Source organism: Anopheles funestus, unplaced genomic scaffold, assembly GCF_943734845.2.
Source record: "Anopheles funestus unplaced genomic scaffold, idAnoFuneDA-416_04 scaffold_8_ctg1, whole genome shotgun sequence".
Classification (NCBI taxonomy): domain Eukaryota; kingdom Metazoa; phylum Arthropoda; class Insecta; order Diptera; family Culicidae; genus Anopheles; species Anopheles funestus.
In genome coordinates, this window is record NW_026045349.1 from 268,969 (window position 1) to 292,587 (window position 23,619).

The 23,619-nt window shown below is 47.7% G+C and overlaps 1 long non-coding RNA gene across 1 annotated transcript in view; it reads right to left on the bottom strand.

Moving 5' to 3' along the window:
* Window positions 1-5,771: 5,771 nt before the first annotated feature.
* Window positions 5,772-23,619, bottom strand: part of LOC125774444 (uncharacterized) — a 126,707-nt gene continuing 108,859 nt past the window's right edge. The window contains exon 3 of the long non-coding RNA XR_007420900.1: window positions 5,772-5,812. This is a non-coding gene — a long non-coding RNA (uncharacterized LOC125774444). The remainder of the gene's footprint in view (window positions 5,813-23,619) is intronic.

Sequence of the window (23,619 nt, forward strand, 5' to 3'; positions counted from 1 at the left end):
AGCCAAGACACCTTAGCCAAGACACCTTAGCCAAGACACATTAGCCAAGACACCTTAGCCAAGACACCTTAGCCAAGACACCTTAGCCAAGACACATTAGCAAAGACACCTTAGCCAAGACACCTTAGCCAAGACACATTAGCCAAGACACCTTAGCCAAGACACATTAGCCAAGACACCTTTGCCGAGACACATTAGCCAAGACACCTTAGCCAAGACACATTAGCCAAGACACATTAGCCAAGACACCTTAGCCAAGACTCCTTAGCCAAGACACCTTAGCCAAGACACCTTAGCCAAGACACTTTAGCCAAGACACATTAGCCAAGACACCTTAGCCGAGACACATTAGCCAAGACACCTTAGCCAAGACACATTAGCCAAGACACATTAGCCAAGACACATTAGCCAAGACACATTAGCCAAGACACATTAGCCAAGACACCTTAGCCAAGACACATTAGCCAAGACACCTTAGCCAAGACACATTAGCCAAGACACATTAGCCAAGACACATTAGCCAAGACAGCTTAGCCAAGACAGCTTAGCCAAGACACATTAGCCAAGACACATTAGCCAAGACACCTTAGCCAAGACACATTAGTCAACACCTTAGCAAAGACACATTAGCCAAGACACATCAGCCAAGACACATTAGCCAAGACAAATTAGCCAAGACACCTTAGCCAAGACACATTAGCCAAGACACCTTAGCCAAGACACCTTAGCCAAGACACTTTAGCCAAGACACATTAGCCAAGACACCTTAGCCGAGACACATTAGCCAAGACACCTTAGCCAAGACACATTAGCCAAGACACATTAGCCAAGACACCTTAGCCAAGACACCTTAGCCAAGACACATTAGCCGAGACACATTAGCCAAGACACCTTAGCCAACACACCTTAGCCAAGACACCTTAGCCAAGACACCTTAGCCAAGACACATTTGCCAAGACACATTAGCCGAGACACATTAGCCAAGACACATTAGCCAAGACACCTTAGCCAAGACACCTTAGCCAAGACACCTTAGCCAAGACACATTAGCCAAGACACCTTAGCCAAGACACCTTAGCCAAGACACATTAGCCAAGCATCTTAGCCAAGACACCTTAGCCAAGACACCTTAGCCAAGACACATTAGCCAAGACACCTTAGCCGAGATACATTAGCCAAGACACCTTAGCCAAGACACATTAGCCAAGACACATTAGCCAAGACACCTTAGCCAAGACACCTTAGCCAAGACACCTTAGCCGAGACACATTAGCCAAGGCACCTTAGCCAACACACCTTAGCCAAGACACCTTAGCCAAGACACCTTAGCCAAGACACCTTAGCCAAGACACATTAGCCGAGACACATTAGCCAAGACACATTAGCCAAGACACATTAGCCAAGACACCTTAGCCAAGACACATTAGCCAAGACACCTTAGCCAAGACACCTTAGCCAAGCATCTTAGCCAAGACACCTTAGCCAAGACACCTTAACCAAGACACCTTAGCCAAGACACTTTAGCCAAGACACCTTAGCCAAGACACTTTAGCCGAGAGACATTAGCCAAGACACCTTAGCCAAGACACCTTAGCCAAGACACCTTAGCCAAGACACCTTAGCCAAGACACCTTAGCCGAGACACATTAGCCAAGACACATTAGCCAAGACACATTAGCCAAGACACATTAGCCAAGACACCTTAGCCAAGACACCTTAGCCAAGACACATTAGCCGAGACACATTAGCCAAGACACATTAGCCAAGACACTTTAGCCGAGACACATTAGCCAATACACTTTAGCCGAGACACATTAGCCAAGACACCTTAGCCAAGACACCTTAGCCAAGACACCTTAGCCAAGACACATTAGCCAAGACACCTTAGCCGAGACACATTAGCCAAGACACCTTAGCCAAGACACATTAGCCAAGACACTTTAGCCAAGACACCTTAGCCGAGACACATTAGCCAAGACACTTTAGCCGAGACACATTAGCCAAGACACCTTAGCCAAGACACATTAGCCAAGACACCTTTGCCGAGACACATTAGCCAAGACACCTTAGCCAAGACACCTTAGCCAAGACACCTTAGCCAAGACACTTTAGCCAAGACACATTAGCCAAGACACTTTAGCCAAGACACATTAGCCAAGACACCTTAGCCAAGACACCTTAGCCAAGACACATTAGCCAAGACAACTTAGTCAAGACACCTTAGCCAAGACACATTAGCCGAGACACATTAGCCAAGACGCCTTAGCCAAGACACCTTAGCCAAGACACCTTAGCCAAGACACATTAGCCAAGACACATTAGCCAAGACACCTTAGCCAAGACACCTTAGCCAAGACACATTAGCCAAGACACCTTAGCCAAGACACCTTAGCCAAGACACCTTAGCCAAGACACATTAGCCAAGACACCTTAGCCAAGACACCTTAGCCAAGACACATTAGCCAAGACACCTTAGCCAAGACACATTAGCCAAGACACCTTTGCCGAGACACATTAGCCAAGACACCTTAGCCAAGACACATTAGCCAAGACACATTAGCCAAGACACCTTAGCCAAGACACCTTAGCCAAGACACCTTAGCCAAGACACCTTAGCCAAGACACTTTAGCCAAGACACATTAGCCAAGACACCTTAGCCGAGACACATTAGCCAAGACACCTTAGCCAAGACACATTAGCCAAGACACATTAGCCAAGACACCTTAGCCAAGACACATTAGCCAAGACACATTAGCCAAGACACCTTAGCCAAGACACATTAGCCAAGACACCTTAGCCAAGACACATTAGCCAAGACACATTAGCCAAGACACATTAGCCAAGACAGCTTAGCCAAGACACATTAGCCAAGACACATTAGCCAAGACACCTTAGCCAAGACACATTAGTCAACACCTTAGCAAAGACACATTAGCCAAGACACATCAGCCAAGACACATTAGCCAAGACACCTTAGCCAAGACACCTTAGCCAAGACACATTAGCCAAGACACCTTAGCCAAGACACCTTAGCCAAGACACTTTAGCCAAGACACATTAGCCAAGACACCTTAGCCGAGACACATTAGCCAAGACACCTTAGCCAAGACACATTAGCCAAGACACATTAGCCAAGACACCTTAGCCAAGACACCTTAGCCAAGACACATTAGCCGAGACACATTAGCCAAGACACCTTAGCCAACACACCTTAGCCAAGACACCTTAGCCAAGACACCTTAGACAAGACACATTTGCCAAGACACATTAGCCGAGACACATTAGCCAAGACACCTTAGCCAAGACACCTTAGCCAAGACACCTTAGCCAAGACACATTAGCCGAGACACCTTAGCCAAGACACCTTAGCCAAGACACATTAGCCAAGCATCTTAGCCAAGACACCTTAGCCAAGACACCTTAGCCAAGACACATTAGCCAAGACACCTTAGCCGAGACACATTAGCCAAGACACCTTAGCCAAGACACATTAGCCAAGACACATTAGCCAAGACACCTTAGCCAAGACACCTTAGCCAAGACACATTAGCCGAGACACATTAGCCAAGGCACCTTAGCCAACACACCTTAGCCAAGACACCTTAGCCAAGACACCTTAGCCAAGACACCTTAGCCAAGACACATTAGCCAAGACACCTTAGCCAAGACACATTAGCCAAGACACCTTAGCCAAGACACCTTAGCCAAGCATCTTAGCCAAGACACCTTAGCCAAGACACCTTAGCCAAGACACCTTAGCCAAGACACCTTAACCAAGACACTTTAGCCAAGACACCTTAGCCAAGACACCTTAGCCAAGACACCTTAGCCAAGACACCTTAGCCGAGACACATTAGCCAAGACACCTTAGCCAAGACACCTTAGCCAAGACACCTTAGCCAAGACACCTTAGCCAAGACACCTTAGCCAAGACACATTAGCCGAGACACCTTAGCCAAGGCACCTTAGCCAAGACACCTTAGCCAAGACACCTTAGCCAAGACACCTTAGCCAAGACACCTTAGCCGAGACACATTAGCCAAGACACCTTAGCCAAGACACCTTAGCCAAGACACATTAGCCAAGACACATTAGCCAAGACACCTTAGCCAAGACACCTTAGCCAAGACACATTAGCCAAGACACATTAGCCAAGACACCTTAGCCAAGACACCTTAGCCAAGACACCTTAGCCAAGACACTTTAGCCAAGACACCTTTGCCAAGACACCTAAGCCAAGACACTTTAGCCAAGACACATTAGCCAAGACACCTTAGCCAAGACACCTTAGCCAAGACACATTAGCCAAGACACCTTAGCCAAGACACATTAGCCAAGACACCTTAGCCAAAACACATTAGCCAAGACACCTTAGCTAAGACACCTTAGCCAAGACACATTAGCCGAGACACTTTAGCCGAGACACATTAGCCAAGACACCTTAGCCAAGACACATTAGCCAAGACACATTAGCCAAGACACTTTAGCCAAGACACCTTAGCCAAGACACCTTAGCCAAGACACCTTAGCCAAGACACCTTAGCCGAGACACCTTAGTTAAGACACCTTAGCCAAGACACATTAGCCAAGACACCTTAGCCAAGACACCTTAGCCGAGACACATTAGCCAAGACACCTTAGCCAAGACACCTTAGCCAAGACACCTTAGCCAAGACACCTTAGCCAAGACACCTTAGCCAAGACACATTAGCCAAGACACATTAGCCGAGACACCTTAGCCAAGACACCTTAGCCGAGACACATTAGCCAAGACACCTTAGCCAAGACACCTTAGCCAAGACACCTTAGCCAAGACACCTTAGCCGAGACACATTAGCCAAGACACCTTAGCCAAGACACCTTAGCCAAGACACCTTAGCCAAGACACCTTAGCCAAGACACCTTAGCCAAGACACATTAGCCAAGACACATTAGCCAAGACACATTAGCCAAGACACCTTAGCCGAGACACATTAGCCAAGACACCTTAGCCGAGACACATTAGCCGCGACACTTTAGCCAAGACACCTTAGCCGAGACACATTAGCCAAGACACCTTAGCCAAGACACCTTAGCCAAGCCACCTTAGCCAAGACACCTTAGCCAAGACACTTTAGCCGAGACACATTAGCCAAGACACCTTAGCCAAGACACTTTAGCCAAGACGTTTAGCCAAGACACCTTAGCCAAGACACCTTAGCCGAGACACATTAGCCAAGACACCTAAGCCAAGACACTTTAGCCAAGACACATTAGCCAAGACACCTTAGCCAAGACACCTTAGCCAAGACACATTAGCCAAGACACCTTAGCCAAGACACCTTAGCCGAGACACCTTAGCCAAGACACCTTAGCCAAGACACATTAGCCAAGACACCTTAGCCAAGACACCTTAGCCAAGACACCTTAGCCAAGACACATTAGCCAAGACACCTTAGCCGAGACACATTAGCCAAGACACTTTAGCCAAGACACCTTAGCCGAGACACATTAGCCAAGACACCTTAGCCAAGACACCTTAGCCAAGACACCTTAGCCAAGACACCTTAGCCAAGACACTTTAGCCGAGACACATTAGCCAAGACACCTTAGCCAAGACACCTTAGCCAAGACACCTTAGCCAAGACACCTTAGCAAAGACACCTTAGCCAAGACACCTTAGCCGAGACACATTAGCCAAGACACCTTAGCCAAGACACCTTAGCCAAGACACCTTAGCCAAGACACCTTAGCCAAGACACTTTAGCCAAGACACATTAGCCATGACACATTAGCCAAGACACATTACTCAAGACACATTAGCCAAGACACCTTAGCCAAGACACCTTAGCCAAGACACATTAGCCAAGACACATTAGCCGAGACACATTAGCCAAGACACCTTAGCCAAGACACATTAGCCGAGACACATTATCCAAGACACCTTAGCCAAGACACCTTAGCCAAGACACCTTAGCCAAGACACCTTAGCCAAGACACTTTAGCCAAGACACATTAGCCAAGACACATTAGCCAAGACACATTAGCCAAGACACATTAGCCAAGGCACCTTAGCCAAGACACCTTAGCCAAGACACCTTAGCCAAGACACCTTAGCCAAGACACCTTAGCCAAGACACTTTAGCCGAGACACATTAGCCAAGACACATTAGCCAAGACACCTTAGCCAAGACACCTTAGCCAAGACACTTTAGCCAAGACACATTAGCCGAGGCACATTAGCCAAGACACCTTAGCGAAGACACCTTAGCCAAGACACTTTAGCCAAGACACATTAGCCGAGACACATTAGCCAAGACACATTAGCCGAGACACATTATCCAAGACACCTTAGCCAAGACACCTTAGCCAAGACACCTTAGCCAAGACACCTTAGCCAAGACACTTTAGCCAAGACACATTAGCCAAGACACATTAGCCGAGACACCTTAGCCAAGACACCTTAGCCAAGACACCTTAGCCAAGACACCTTAGCCAAGACACTTTAGCCAAGACACCTTAGCCAAGACACTTTAGCCGAGACACATTAGCCAAGACACATTAGCCAAGACACCTTAGCCAAGACACCTTAGCCAAGACACCTTAGCCAAGACACTTTAGCCAAGACACATTAGCCGAGACACATTAGCCAAGACACCTTAGCGAAGACACCTTAGCCAAGACACATTAGCCAAGACACCTTAGCCAAGACACATTAGCCAAGACACCTTAGCCAAGACACTTTAGCCAAGACACATTAGCCAAGACACATAAGCCGAGACACATTAGCCAAGACACATTAGCCAAGACACCTTAGCCAAGACACATTAGCCAAGACACCTTAGCCAAGACACCTTAGCCACGACACTTTAGCCAAGACACATTAGCCAAGACACATTAGCCGAGACACCTTAGCCAAGACACCTTAGCCAAGACACCTTAGCCAAGCCACCTTAGCCAAGACACCTTAGCCAAGACACCTTAGCCAAGACACATTAGCCGAGACACATTAGCGAAGACACCTTAGCCAAGACACTTTAGCCAAGACACATTAGCCGAGACACATTAGCCAAGACACATTAGCCGAGACACATTATCCAAGACACATTAGCCAAGACACATTAGCCAAGGCACCTTAGCCAAGACACATTAGCCAAGACACCTTAGCCAAGACACCTTAGCCAAGACACCTTAGCCAAGACACTTTAGCCGAGACACATTAGCCAAGACACCTTAGCCAAGACACCTTAGCCGAGACACATTAGCCAAGACACATTTGCCAAGACACCTTAGCCAAGACACCTTAGCCAAGACACCTTAGCCAATACACATTTGCCAAGACACCTTAGCCAAGACACCTTAGCCAAGACACTTTAGCCAAGACACATTAGCCAAGACACATTAGCCGAGACACCTTAGCCAAGACACCTTAGCCAAGACACCTTAGCCAAGACACCTTAGCCAAAACACCTTAGCCAAGACACTTTAGCCAAGACACCTTAGCCAAGACACTTTAGCCGAGACACATTAGCCAAGACACATTAGCCAAAACACCTTAGCCAAGACACTTTAGCCAAGACACCTTAGCCAAGACACTTTAGCCGAGACACATTAGCCAAGACACATTAGCCAAGACACCTTAGCCAAGACACCTTAGCCAAGACACTTTAGCCAAGACACATTAGCCGAGACACATTAGCCAAGACACCTTAGCGAAGACACCTTAGCCAAGACACATTAGCCAAGACACCTTAGCCAAGACACATTAGCCAAGACACCTTAGCCAAGACACTTTAGCCAAGACACATTAGCCAAGACACATTAGCCGAGACACCTTAGCCAAGACACCTTAGCCAAGACACCTTAGCCAAGACACATTAGCCGAGACACCTTAGCCAAGACACCTTAGCCAAGACACCTTAGCCAAGACACCTTAGCCAAGACACCTTAGCCAAGACACATTAGCCAAGACACCTTAGCCAAGACACTTTAGCCGAGACACATTAGCCAAGACACCTTAGCCAAGACACCTTAGCCGAGACACCTTAGCCGAGACACATTAGCCAAGACTTTTTAGCCAATGCACATTAGCCAAGACACCTTAGCCAAAACACCTTAGCCAAGACACATTAGCCAAGACACCTTAGCCGAGACACCTTAGCCAAGACACCTTAGCCAAGACACCTTAGCCAAGACACCTTAGCCAAGACACCTTAGCCAAGACACTTTAGCCAAGACACCTTAGCCAAGACACTTTAGCCAAGACACTTTAGCCGAGACACATTAGCCAAGACACATTAGCCAAGACACCTTAGCCAAGACACCTTAGCCGAGACACATTAGCCAAGACACTTAAGCCAATGCACATTAGCCAAGACACCTTAGCCAAAACACCTTAGCCAAGACACATTAGCCAAGACACCTTAGCCGAGACACCTTAGCCAAGACACCTTAGCCAAGACACCTTAGCCAAGACACCTTAGCCAAGACACCTTAGCCAAGACACCTTAGCCAAGACACTTTAGCCAAGACACCTTAGCCAAGACACTTTAGCCGAGACACATTAGCCAAGCCACATTAGCCAAGACACCTTAGCCAAGACACCTTAGCCGAGACACATTAGCCAAGTTACTTTAGCCAATGCACATTAGCCAAGACACCTTAGCCAAGACACCTTAGCCAAGACACATTAGCCGAGACACATTAGCGAAGACACCTTAGCCAAGACACTTTAGCCAAGACACATTAGCCGAGACACATTAGCCAAGACACATTAGCCGAGACACATTATCCAAGACACATTAGCCAAGACACATTAGCCAAGACACCTTAGCCAAGACACCTTAGCCAAGACACTTTAGCCAAGACACCTTAGCCACGACACTTTAGCCGAGACACATTATCCAAGACACATTAGCCAAGACACATTAGCCAAGACACCTTAGCCAAGACACCTTAGCCAAGACACCTTAGCCAAGACACCTTAGCCAAGACACTTTAGCCGAGACACATTAGCCAAGACACCTTAGCCAAGACACCTTAGCCGAGACACATTAGCCAAGACACATTAGCCAAGACACCTTAGCCAAGACACCTTAGCCAAGACACCTTAGCCAAGACACATTAGCCAAGACACCTTAGCCAAGACACCTTAGCCAAGACACCTTAGCCAAGACACTTTAGCCAAGACACATTAGCCAAGACACATTAGCCGAGACACCTTAGCCAAGACACCTTAGCCAAGACACCTTAGCCAAGACACCTTAGCCAAGACACCTTAGCCAAAACACCTTAGCCAAGACACTTTAGCCAAGACACCTTAGCCAAGACACTTTAGCCAAAACACCTTAGCCAAGACACTTTAGCCAAGACACCTTAGCCAAGACACTTTAGCCGAGACACATTAGCCAAGACACCTTAGCCAAAACACCTTAGCCAAGACACTTTAGCCGAGACACATTAGCCAAGACACATTAGCCAAGACACCTTAGCCAAGACACCTTAGCCGAGACACATTAGCCAAGACACTTTAGAAAATGCACATTAGCCAAGACACTTTAGCCGAGACACATTAGCCAAGACACATTAGCCAAGACACCTTAGCCAAGACACCTTAGCCAAGACACCTTAGCCAAGACACCTTAGCCAAGACACCTTAGCCAAGACACCTTAGCCAAGACACCTTAGCCAAGACACATTAGCCGAGACACATTAGCGAAGACACCTTAGCCAAGACACTTTAGCCAAGACACATTAGCCGAGACACATTAGCCAAGACACCTTAGCCAAGACACCTTAGCCAAGACACCTTAGCCAAGACACCTTAGCCAAGACACCTTAGCCAAGACACTTTAGCCGAGACACATTAGCCAAGACACCTTAGCCAAGACACCTTAGCCGAGACACATTAGCCACGACACATTAGCCAAGACACCTTAGCCAAGACACCTTAGCCAAGACACCTTAGCCAAGACACCTTAGCCAAGACACCTTAGCCAAGACACATTAGCCAAGACACCTTAGCCAAGACACCTTAGCTAAGACACCTTAGCCGAGACACATTAGCCAAGACACCTTAGCCAAGACACATTAGCCAAGACACCTTAGCCGAGACACATTAGCTAAGACACCTTAGCCAAGACACCTTAGCCAAGACACCTTAGCCAAGACACCTTAGCCAACACACCTTAGCCAAGACACCTTAGCCAAGACACCTTAGCCAAGACACCTTAGCCAAGACACATTAGCCAAGACACCTTAGCCGAGACACATTAGCCAAGACACCTTAGCCAAGACACCTTAGCCAAGACACCTTAGCCAAGACACATTAGCCAAGACACCTTAGCCAAGACACCTTAGCCGAGACACATTAGCCAAGACACCTTAGCCAAGACACCTTAGCCAAGACACCTTAGCCAAGACACATTAGCCAAGACACCTTAGCCAAGACACCTTAGCCAAGACACCTTAGCCAAGACACCTTAGCCAAGACACCTTAGCCAAGACACATTAGCCAAGACACCTTAGCCGAGACACATTAGCCAAGACACCTTAGCCAAGACACCTTAGCCAAGACACCTTAGCCGAGACACATTAGCCAAGACACCTTAGCCAAGACACCTTAGCCAAGACACCTTAGCCAAGACACATTAGCCAAGACACATTAGCCAAGACACCTTAGCCGAGACACATTAGCCAAGACACCTTAGCCAAGACACCTTAGCCTAGACACCTTAGCCAAGACACATTAGCCAAGACACCTTAGCCAAGACACCTTAGCCAAGACACCTTAGCCAAGACACCTTAGCCAAGACACCTTAGCCAAGACACCTTAGCCAAGACACCTTAGCCAAGACACCTTAGCCAAGACACCTTAGCCAAGACACCTTAGCCAAGACACCTTAGCCAAGTCACCTTAGCCAAGACACCTTAGCTAAGACACCTTATCCAAGACACCTTAGCCAAGACACCTTAGCCAAGACACATTAGCCAAGACACCTTAGCCAAGACACATTAGCCAAGACACCTTAGCCGAAACACATTAGCCAAGACACCTTAGCCAAGACACCTTAGCCAAGACACCTTAGCCAAGACACCTTAGCCAAGACACCTTAGCCAAGACACATTAGCCAAGACACTTTAGCCAAGACACATAAGCCAAGACACCTTAGCCAAGACACCATAGCCGAGACACATTAGCCAAGACACTTTAGCCAAGACACATTAGCCAAGACACCTTAGCCAAGACACCTTAGCCAAGACACATTAGCCAAGACACCTTAGCCAAGACACCTTAGCCGAGACACATTAGCCAAGACACCTTAGCCAAGACACATTAGCCAAGACACCTTAGCCAAGACACCTTAGCCAAGACACCTCAGCCAAGACACCTTAGCCAAGACACCTTAGCCAAGACACATTAGCCAAGACACCTAAGCCGAGACACATTAGCCAAGACACTTTAGCCGAGACACCTTAGCCGAGACACATTAGCCAAGACACCTTAGCCAAGACACATAAGCCAAGACACCTTAGCCAAGACACCTTAGCCAAGACACCTTAGCCAAGACACCTTAGCCAAGACACCTTAGCCAAGACACCTTAGCCGAGACACATTAGCCAAGACACATTAGCCAAGACACATTAGCCAAGACCCCTTAGCCAAGACACCTTAGCCAAGACACATTAGCCGAGACACATTAGCCAAGACACCTTAGCCAAGACACATTAGCCGAGACACATTAGCCAAGACACCTTAGCCAAGACACATTAGCCGAGACACATTAGCCAAGACACCTTAGCCAAGACACCTTAGCCAAGACACATTAGCCGAGACACATTAGCCAAGACACCTTAGCCAAGACACCTTAGCCAAGACACCTTAGCCAAGACACCTTAGCCGAGACACCTTAGCCAAGACACATTAGCCAAGACACCTTAGCCAAGACACATTAGCCAAGACACCTTAGCCAAGACACCTTAGCCAAGACACATTAGCCGAGACACATTAGCCAAGACACCTTAGCCAAGACACCTTAGCCAAGACACCTTAGCCAAGACACCTTAGCCAAGACACATTAGCCAAGACACCTTAGCCAAGACACATTATCCAAAACACCTTAGCCAAGACACCTTAGCCAAGACAAATTAGCCGAGACACATTAGCCGAGACACATTAGCCGAGACACCTTAGCCAAGACACCTTAGCCAAGACACATTAGCCGAGACACCTTAGCCGAGACACATTAGCCAAGACACCTTAGCCAAGACACCTTAGCCAAGACACATTAGCCAAGACACTTTAGCCAAGACACATTAGCCAAGACACCTTAGCCAAGACACCTTAGCCGAAACACATTAGCCAAGACACCTAAGCCAAGACACTTTAGCCAAGACACCTTAGCCAAGACACCTTAGCCAAGACACCTTAGCCAAGACACATTAGCCAAGACACCTTAGCCAAGACACCTTAGCCAAGACACATTAGCCAAGACACCTTAGCCAAGACACCTTAGCCAAGACACCTTAGCCAAGACACCTTAGCCAAGACACATTAGCCAAGACACCTTAGCCGAGACACATTAGCTAAGACACCTTAGCCAAGACACCTTAGCCAAGACACCTTAGCCAAGACACCTTAGCCAAGACACCTTAGCCAAGACACATTAGCCAAGACACATTAGCCAAGACACCTTAGCCAAGACATATTAGCCAAGACACCTTAGCCGAGACACATTAGCCAAGACACCTTAGCCAAGACACCTTAGCCAAGACACCTTAGCCAAGACACATTAGCCAAGACACCTTAGCCAAGACACCTTAGCCGAGACACATTAGCCAAGACACCTTAGCCAAGACACCTTAGCCAAGACACCTTAGCCAAGACACATTAGCCAAGACACCTTAGCCAAGACACCTTAGCCAAGACACCTTAGCCAAGACACCTTAGCCAAGACACCTTAGCCAAGACACCTTAGCCAAGACACATTAGCCAAGACACCTTAGCCGAGACACATTAGCCAAGACACCTTAGCCAAGACACCTTAGCCAAGACACCTTAGCCGAGACACATTAGCCAAGACACCTTAGCCAAGACACCTTAGCCAAGACACCTTAGCCAAGACACCTTAGCCAAGACACCTTAGCCAAGACACATTAGCCAAGACACATTAGCCAAGACACATTAGCCAAGACACCTTAGCCGAGACACATTAGCCAAGACACCTTAGCCAAGACACATTAGCCAAGACACCTTAGCCGAAACACATTAGCCAAGACACCTTAGCCAAGACACCTTAGCCAAGACACCTTAGCCAAGACACCTTAGCCAAGACACCTTAGCCAAGACACATTAGCCAAGACACTTTAGCCAAGACACATAAGCCAAGACACCTTAGCCAAGACACCTTAGCCGAGACACATTAGCCAAGACACTTTAGCCAAGACACATTAGCCAAGACACCTTAGCCAAGACACCTTAGCCAAGACACATTAGCCAAGACACCTTAGCCAAGACACCTTAGCCGAGACACATTAGCCAAGACACCTTAGCCAAGACACATTAGCCAAGACACCTTAGCCAAGACACATTAGCCAAGACACATTAGCCGAGACACATTAGCCAAGACACCTTAGCCAAGACACCTTAGCCAAGACACCTTAGCCAAGACACCTTAGCCAAGACACTTTAGCCAAGACACATTAGCCAAGACACCTTAGCCGAGACACATTAGCCAAGACACCTTAGCCAAGACACCTTAGCCAAGACACCTTAGCCAAGACACATTAGCCAAGACACCTTAGCCGAGACACATTAGCCAAGACACCTTAGCCAAGACACCTTAGCCAAGACACCTTAGCCGAGACACATTAGCCAAGACACCTTAGCCAAGACACCTTAGCCAAGACACCTTAGCCAAGACACCTTAGCCAAGACACATTAGCCAAGACACATTAGCCAAGACACATTAGCCAAGACACCTTAGCCGAGACACATTAGCCAAGACACCTTAGCCAAGACACATTAGCCAAGACACCTTAGCCGAAACACATTAGCCAAGACACCTTAGCCAAGACACCTTAGCCAAGACACCTTAGCCAAGACACTTTAGCCAAGACACATTAGCCAAGACACATTAGCCGAGACACCTTAGCCAAGACACCTTAACCAAGACACCTTAGCCAAGACACCTTAGCCAAGACACCTTAGCCAAGACACTTTAGCCAAGACACCTTAGCCAAGACACTTTAGCCGAGACACATTAGCCAAGACACATTAGCCAAGACACCTTAGCCAAGACACCTTAGCCAAGACACCTTAGCCAAGACACTTTAGCCAAGACACATTAGCCGAGACACATTAGCCAAGACACCTTAGCGAAGACACCTTAGCCAAGACACCTTAGCCAAGACACATTAGCCAAGACACCTTAGCCAAGACACTTTAGCCAAGACACATTAGCCAAGACACATAAGCCGAGACACATTAGCCAAGACACATTAGCCAAGACACCTTAGCCAAGACACATTAGCCAAGACACCTTAGCCAAGACACCTTAGCCACGACACTTTAGCCAAGACACATTAGCCAAGACACATTAGCCGAGACACCTTAGCCAAGACACCTTAGCCAAGACACCTTAGCCAAGCCACCTTAGCCAAGACACCTTAGCCAAGACACCTTAGCCAAGACACATTAGCCGAGACACATTAGCGAAGACACCTTAGCCAAGACACTTTAGCCAAGACACATTAGCCGAGACACATTAGCCAAGACACATTAGCCGAGACACATTATCCAAGACACATTAGCCAAGACACATTAGCCAAGGCACCTTAGCCAAGACACATTAGCCAAGACACCTTAGCCAAGACACCTTAGCCAAGACACCTTAGCCAAGACACTTTAGCCGAGACACATTAGCCAAGACACCTTAGCCAAGACACCTTAGCCGAGACACATTAGCCAAGACACATTTGCCAAGACACCTTAGCCAAGACACCTTAGCCAAGACACCTTAGCCAATACACATTTGCCAAGACACCTTAGCCAAGACACCTTAGCCAAGACACTTTAGCCAAGACACATTAGCCAATACACATTAGCCGAGACACCGTAGCCAAGACACCTTAGCCAAGACACCTTAGCCAAGACACCTTAGCCAAAACACCTTAGCCAAGACACTTTAGCCAAGACACCTTAGCCAAGACACTTAAGCCGAGACACATTAGCCAAGACACATTAGCCAAAACACCTTAGCCAAGACACTTTAGCCAAGACACCTTAGCCAAGACACTTTAGCCGAGACACATTAGCCAAGACACATTAGCCAAGACACCTTAGCCAAGACACCTTAGCCAAGACACTTTAGCCAAGACACATTAGCCGAGACACATTAGCCAAGACACCTTAGCGAAGACACCTTAGCCAAGACACATTAGCCAAGACACCTTAGCCAAGACACATTAGCCAAGACACCTTAGCCAAGACACTTTAGCCAAGACACATTAGCCAAGACACATTAGCCGAGACACCTTAGCCAAGACACCTTAGCCAAGACACCTTAGCCAAGACACATTAGCCGAGACACCTTAGCCAAGACACCTTAGCCAAGACACCTTAGCCAAGACACCTTAGCCAAGACACCTTAGCCAAGACACATTAGCCAAGACACCTTAGCCAAGACACTTTAGCCGAGACACATTAGCCAAGACACATTAGCCAAGACACCTTAGCCGAGACACCTTAGCCGAGACACATTAGCCAAGACTTTTTAGCCAATGCACATTAGCCAAGACACCTTAGCCAAAACACCTTAGCCAAGACACATTAGCCAAGACACCTTAGCCGAGACACCTTAGCCAAGACACCTTAGCCAAGACACCTTAGCCAAGACACCTTAGCCAAGACACCTTAGCCAAGACACTTTAGCCAAGACACCTTAGCCAAGACACTTTAGCCAAGACACTTTAGCCGAGACACATTAGCCAAGACACATTAGCCAAGACACCTTAGCCAAGACACCTTAGCCGAGACACATTAGCCAAGACACTTAAGCCAATGCACATTAGCCAAGACACCTTAGCCAAAACACCTTAGCCAAGACACATTAGCCAAGACACCTTAGCGAAGACACCTTAGCCAAGACACTTAAGCCGAGACACATTAGCCAAGACACATTAGCCAAGACACATTAGCCAAGACACCTTAGCCAAGACACTTTAGCCAAGACACCTTAGCCAAGACACTTTAGCCGAGACACATTAGCCAAGACACATTAGCCAAGACACCTTAGCCAAGACACCTTAGCCGAGACACATTAGCCAAGTTACTTTAGCCAATGCACATTAGCCAAGACACCTTAGCCAAGACACCTTAGCCAAGACACATTAGCCGAGACACATTAGCGAAGACACCTTAGCCAAGACACTTTAGCCAAGACACATTAGCCGAGACACATTAGCCAAGACACATTAGCCGAGACACATTATCCAAGACACCTTAGCCAAGACACCTTAGCCAAGTCACTTTAGCCAAGACACCTTAGCCACGACACTTTAGCCGAGACACATTATCCAAGACACATTAGCCAAGACACATTAGCCAAGACACATTAGCCAAGACACCTTAGCCAAGACACCTTAGCCAAGTCACTTTAGCCAAGACACCTTAGCCACGACACTTTAGCCGAGACACATTATCCAAGACACATTAGCCAAGACACATTAGCCAAGACACCTTAGCCAAGACACCTTAGCCAAGACACCTTAGCCAAGACACCTTAGCCAAGACACTTTAGCCGAGACACATTAGCCAAGACACCTTAGCCAAGACACCTTAGCCGAGACACATTAGCCAAGACACATTAGCCAAGACACCTTAGCCAAGACACCTTAGCCAAGACACCTTAGCCAAGACACATTAGCCAAGACACCTTAGCCAAGACACCTTAGCCAAGACACCTTAGCCAAGACACTTTAGCCAAGACACATTAGCCAAGACACATTAGCCGAGACACCTTAGCCAAGACACCTTAGCCAAGACACCTTAGCCAAGACACCTTAGCCAAGACACCTTAGCCAAAACACCTTAGCCAAGACACTTTAGCCAAGACACCTTAGCCAAGACACTTTAGCCAAAACACCTTAGCCAAGACACTTTAGCCAAGACACCTTAGCCAAGACACTTTAGCCGAGACACATTAGCCAAGACACCTTAGCCAAAACACCTTAGCCAAGACACTTTAGCCGAGACACATTAGCCAAGACACATTAGCCAAGACACCTTAGCCAAGACACCTTAGCCGAGACACATTAGCCAAGACACTTTAGAAAATGCACATTAGCCAAGACACTTTAGCCGAGACACATTAGCCAAGACACATTAGCCAAGACACCTTAGCCAAGACACCTTAGCCAAGACACCTTAGCCAAGACACCTTAGCCAAGACACCTTAGCCAAGACACCTTAGCCAAGACACATTAGCCGAGACACATTAGCGAAGACACCTTAGCCAAGACACTTTAGCCAAGACACATTAGCCGAGACACATTAGCCAAGACACCTTAGCCAAGACACCTTAGCCAAGACACCTTAGCCAAGACACCTTAGCCAAGACACCTTAGCCAAGACACTTTAGCCGAGACACATTAGCCAAGACACCTTAGCCAAGACACCTTAGCCGAGACACATTAGCCAAGACACATTAGCCAAGACACCTTAGCCAAGACACCTTAGCCAAGACACCTTAGCCAAGACACCTTAGCCAAGACACCTTAGCCAAGACACATTAGCCAAGACACCTTAGCCAAGACACCTTAGCTAAGACACCTTAGCCGAGACACATTAGCCAAGACACCTTAGCCAAGACACATTAGCCAAGACACCTTAGCCGAGACACATTAGCTAAGACACCTTAGCCAAGACACCTTAGCCAAGACACCTTAGCCAAGACACCTTAGCCAACACACCTTAGCCAAGACACCTTAGCCAAGACACATTAGCCAAGACACCTTAGCCAAGACACATTAGCCAAGACACCTTAGCCGAGACACATTAGCCAAGACACCTTAGCCAAGACACCTTAGCCAAGACACCTTAGCCAAGACACATTAGCCAAGACACCTTAGCCAAGACACCTTAGCGGAGACACATTAGCCAAGACACCTTAGCCAAGACACCTTAGCCAAGACACCTTAGCCAAGACACATTAGCCAAGACACCTTAGCCAAGACACCTTAGCCAAGACACCTTAGCCAAGACACCTTAGCCAAGACACCTTAGCCAAGACACCTTAGCCAAGACACATTAGCCAAGACACCTTAGCCGAGACACATTAGCCAAGACACCTTAGCCAAGACACCTTAGCCAAGACACCTTAGCCGAGACACATTAGCCAAGACACCTTAGCCAAGACACCTTAGCCAAGACACCTTAGCCAAGACACCTTAGCCAAGACACCTTAGCCAAGACACATTAGCCAAGACACATTAGCCAAGACACCTTAGCCGAGACACATTAGCCAAGACACCTTAGCCAAGACACCTTAGCCAAGACACCTTAGCCAAGACACATTAGCCAAGACACCTTAGCCAAGACACCTTAGCCAAGACACCTTAGCCAAGACACCTTAGCCAAGACACCTTAGCCAAGACACCTTAGCCAAGACACCTTAGCCAAGACACCTTAGCCAAGACACCTTAGCCAAGACACCTTAGCCAAGTCACCTTAGCCAAGACACCTTAGCTAAGACACCTTATCCAAGACACCTTAGCCAAGACACCTTAGCCAAGACACATTAGCCAAGACACCTTAGCCAAGACACATTAGCCAAGACACCTTAGCCGAAACACATTAGCCAAGACACCTTAGCCAAGACACCTTAGCCAAGACACCTTAGCCAAGACACCTTAGCCAAGACACCTTAGCCAAGACACATTAGCCAAGACACTTTAGCCGAGACACATTAGCCAAGACACCTTAGCCAAGACACCTTAGCCGAGACACATTAGCCAAGACACTTTAGCCAAGACACATTAGCCAAGACACCTTAGCCAAGACACCTTAGCCAAGACACATTAGCCAAGACACCTTAGCCAAGACACCTTAGCCGAGACACATTAGCCAAGACACCTTAGCCAAGACACATTAGCCAAGACACCTTAGCCAAGACACCTTAGCCAAGACACCTCAGCCAAGACACCTTAGCCAAGACACCTTAGCCAAGACACATTAGCCAAGACACCTAAGCCGAGACACATTAGCCAAGACACTTTAGCCGAGACACCTTAGCCGAGACACATTAGCCAAGACACCTTAGCCAAGACACATTAGCCAAGACACCTTAGCCAAGACACCTTAGCCAAGACACCTTAGCCAAGACACCTTAGCCAAGACACCTTAGCCAAGACACCTTAGCCGAGACACATTAGCCAAGACACATTAGCCAAGACACATTAGCCAAGACCCCTTAGCCAAGACACCTTAGCCAAGACACATTAGCCGAGACACATTAGCCAAGACACCTTAGCCAAGACACATTAGCCGAGACACATTAGCCAAGACACCTTAGCCAAGACACATTAGCCGAGACACATTAGCCAAGACACCTTAGCCAAGACACCTTAGCCAAGACACATTAGCCGAGACACATTAGCCAAGACACCTTAGCCAAGACACCTTAGCCAAGACACCTTAGCCAAGACACCTTAGCCGAGACACCTTAGCCAAGACACATTAGCCAAGACACCTTAGCCAAGACACATTAGCCAAGACACCTTAGCCAAGACACCTTAGCCAAGACACATTAGCCGAGACACATTAGCCAAGACACCTTAGCCAAGACACCTTAGCCAAGACACCTTAGCCAAGACACCTTAGCCAAGACACCTTAGCCAAGACACCTTAGCCAAGACACATTATCCAAAACACCTTAGCCAAGACACCTTAGCCAAGACAAATTAGCCGAGACACATTAGCCGAGACACATTAGCCGAGACACCTTAGCCAAGACACCTTAGCCAAGACACATTAGCCGAGACACCTTAGCCGAGACACATTAGCCAAGACACCTTAGCCAAGACACCTTAGCCAAGACACCTTAGCCAAGACACATTAGCCAAGACACTTTAGCCAAGACACATTAGCCAAGACACCTTAGCCAAGACACCTTAGCCGAAACACATTAGCCAAGACACCTAAGCCAAGACACTTTAGCCAAGACACCTTAGCCAAGACACCTTAGCCAAGACACCTTAGCCAAGACACATTAGCCAAGACACCTTAGCCAAGACACCTTAGCCAAGACACATTAGCCAAGACACCTTAGCCAAGACACCTTAGCCAAGACACCTTAGCCAAGACACATTAGCCAAGACACCTTAGCCGAGACACATTAGCTAAGACACCTTAGCCAAGACACCTTAGCCAAGACACCTTAGCCAAGACACCTTAGCCAAGACACATTAGCCAAGACACATTAGCCAAGACACCTTAGCCAAGACATATTAGCCAAGACACCTTAGCCGAGACACATTAGCCAAGACACCTTAGCCAAGACACCTTAGCCAAGACACCTTAGCCAAGACACATTAGCCAAGACACCTTAGCCAAGACACCTTAGCTGAGACACATTAGCCAAGACACCTTAGCCAAGACACCTTAGCCAAGACACCTTAGCCAAGACACATTAGCCAAGACACCTTAGCCAAGACACCTTAGCCAAGACACCTTAGCCAAGACACCTTAGCCAAGACACCTTAGCCAAGACACATTAGCCAAGACACCTTAGCCGAGACACATTAGCCAAGACACCTTAGCCAAGACACCTTAGCCAAGACACCTTAGCCGAGACACATTAGCCAAGACACCTTAGCCAAGACACCTTAGCCAAGACACCTTAGCCAAGACACCTTAGCCAAGACACCTTAGCCAAGACACATTAGCCAAGACACATTAGCCAAGACACATTAGCCAAGACACCTTAGCCGAGACACATTAGCCAAGACACCTTAGCCCAGACACATTAGCCAAGACACCTTAGCCGAAACACATTAGCCAAGACACCTTAGCCAAGACACCTTAGCCAAGACACCTTAGCCAAGACACCTTAGCCAAGACACCTTAGCCAAGACACATTAGCCAAGACACTTTAGCCAAGACACATAAGCCAAGACACCTTAGCCAAGACACCTTAGCCGAGACACATTAGCCAAGACACTTTAGCCAAGACACATTAGCCAAGACACCTTAGCCAAGACACCTTAGCCAAGACACATTAGCCAAGACACCTTAGCCAAGACACCTTAGCCGAGACACATTAGCCAAGACACCTTAGCCAAGACACATTAGCCAAGACACCTTAGCCAAGACACCTTAGCCAAGACACCTCAGCCAAGACACCTTAGCCAAGACACCTTAGCCAAGACACATTAGCCAAGACACCTAAGCCGAGACACATTAGCCAAGACACTTTAGCCGAGACACCTTAGCCGAGACACATTAGCCAAGACACCTTAGCCAAGACACATTAGCCAAGACACCTTAGCCAAGACACCTTAGCCAAGACACCTTAGCCAAGACACCTTAGCCAAGACACCTTAGCCAAGACACCTTAGCCGAGACACATTAGCCAAGACACATTAGCCAAGACACATTAGCCAAGACCCCTTAGCCAAGACACCTTAGCCAAGACACATTAGCCGAGACACATTAGCCAAGACACCTTAGCCAAGACACATTAGCCGAGACACATTAGCCAAGACACCTTAGCCAAGACACATTAGCCGAGACACATTAGCCAAGACACCTTAGCCAAGACACCTTAGCCAAGACACATTAGCCAAGACACATTAGCCAAGACACCTTAGCCAAGACACCTTAGCCAAGACACCTTAGCCAAGACACCTTAGCCGAGACACCTTAGCCAAGACACATTAGCCAAGACACCTTAGCCAAGACACATTAGCCAAGACACCTTAGCCAAGACACCTTAGCCAAGACACATTAGCCGAGACACATTAGCCAAGACACCTTAGCCAAGACACCTTAGCCAAGACACCTTAGCCAAGACACCTTAGCCAAGACACATTAGCCAAGACACCTTAGCCAAGACACCTTAGCCAAGACACATTATCCAAAACACCTTAGCCAAGACACCTTAGCCAAGACAAATTAGCCGAGACACATTAGCCGAGACACCTTAGCCAAGACACCTTAGCCAAGACACATTAGCCGAGACACCTTAGCCGAAACACATTAGCCAAGACACCTTAGCCAAGACACCTTAGCCAAGACACCTTAGCCAAGACACAATAGCCAAGACACTTTAGCCAAGACACATTAGCCAAGACACCTTAGCCAAGACACCTTAGCCGAAACACATTAGCCAAGACACCTAAGCCAAGACACTTTAGCCAAGACACCTTAGCCAAGACAGCTTAGCCAAGACACCTTAGCCAAGACACATTAGCCAAGACACCTTAGCCAAGACACCTTAGCCAAGACACATTAGCCAAGACACCTTAGCCAAGACACCTTAGCCAAGACACCTTAGCCAAGACACCTTAGCCAAGACACATTAGCCAAGACACCTTAGCCGAGACACATTAGCTAAGACACCTTAGCCAAGACACCTTAGCCAAGACACCTTAGCCAAGACACCTTAGCCAAGACACCTTAGCCAAGACACATTAGCCAAGACACATTAGCCAAGACACCTTAGCCAAGACATATTAGCCAAGACACCTTAGCCGAGACACATTAGCCAAGACACCTTAGCCAAGACACCTTAGCCAAGACACCTTAGCCAAGACACATTAGCCAAGACACCTTAGCCAAGACACCTTAGCCGAGACACATTAGCCAAGACACCTTAGCCAAGACACCTTAGCCAAGACACCTTAGCCAAGACACATTAGCCAAGACACCTTAGCCAAGACACCTTAGCCAAGACACCTTAGCCAAGACACCTTAGCCAAGACACCTTAGCCAAGACACCTTAGCCAAGACACATTAGCCAAGACACCTTAGCCGAGACACATTAGCCAAGACACCTTAGCCAAGACACCTTAGCCAAGACACCTTAGCCGAAACACATTAGCCAAGACACCTTAGCCAAGACACCTTAGCCAAGACACCTTAGCCAAGACACATTAGCCAAGACACATTAGCCAAGACACATTAGCCAAGACACCTTAGCCGAGACACATTAGCCAAGACACCTTAGCCAAGACACCTTAGCCAAGACACCTTAGCCAAGACACATTAGCCAAGACACCTTAGCCAAGACACCTTAGCCAAGACACCTTAGCCAAGACACCTTAGCCAAGACACCTTAGCCAAGACACCTTAGCCAAGACACCTTAGCCAAGACACCTTAGCCAAGTCACCTTAGCCAAGACACCTTAGCCAAGACACCTTAGCCAAGACACCTTAGCCAAGACACCTTAGCCAAGACACCTTAGCCAAGACACATTAGCCAAGACACCTTAGCCAAGACACCTTAGCCAAGACACATTAGCCAAGACACCTTAGCCGAGACACATTAGCCAAGACACCTTAGCCAAGACACCTTAGCCAAGACACCTTAGCCAAGACACCTTAGCCAAGACACATTAGCCAAAACACTTTAGCCAAGACA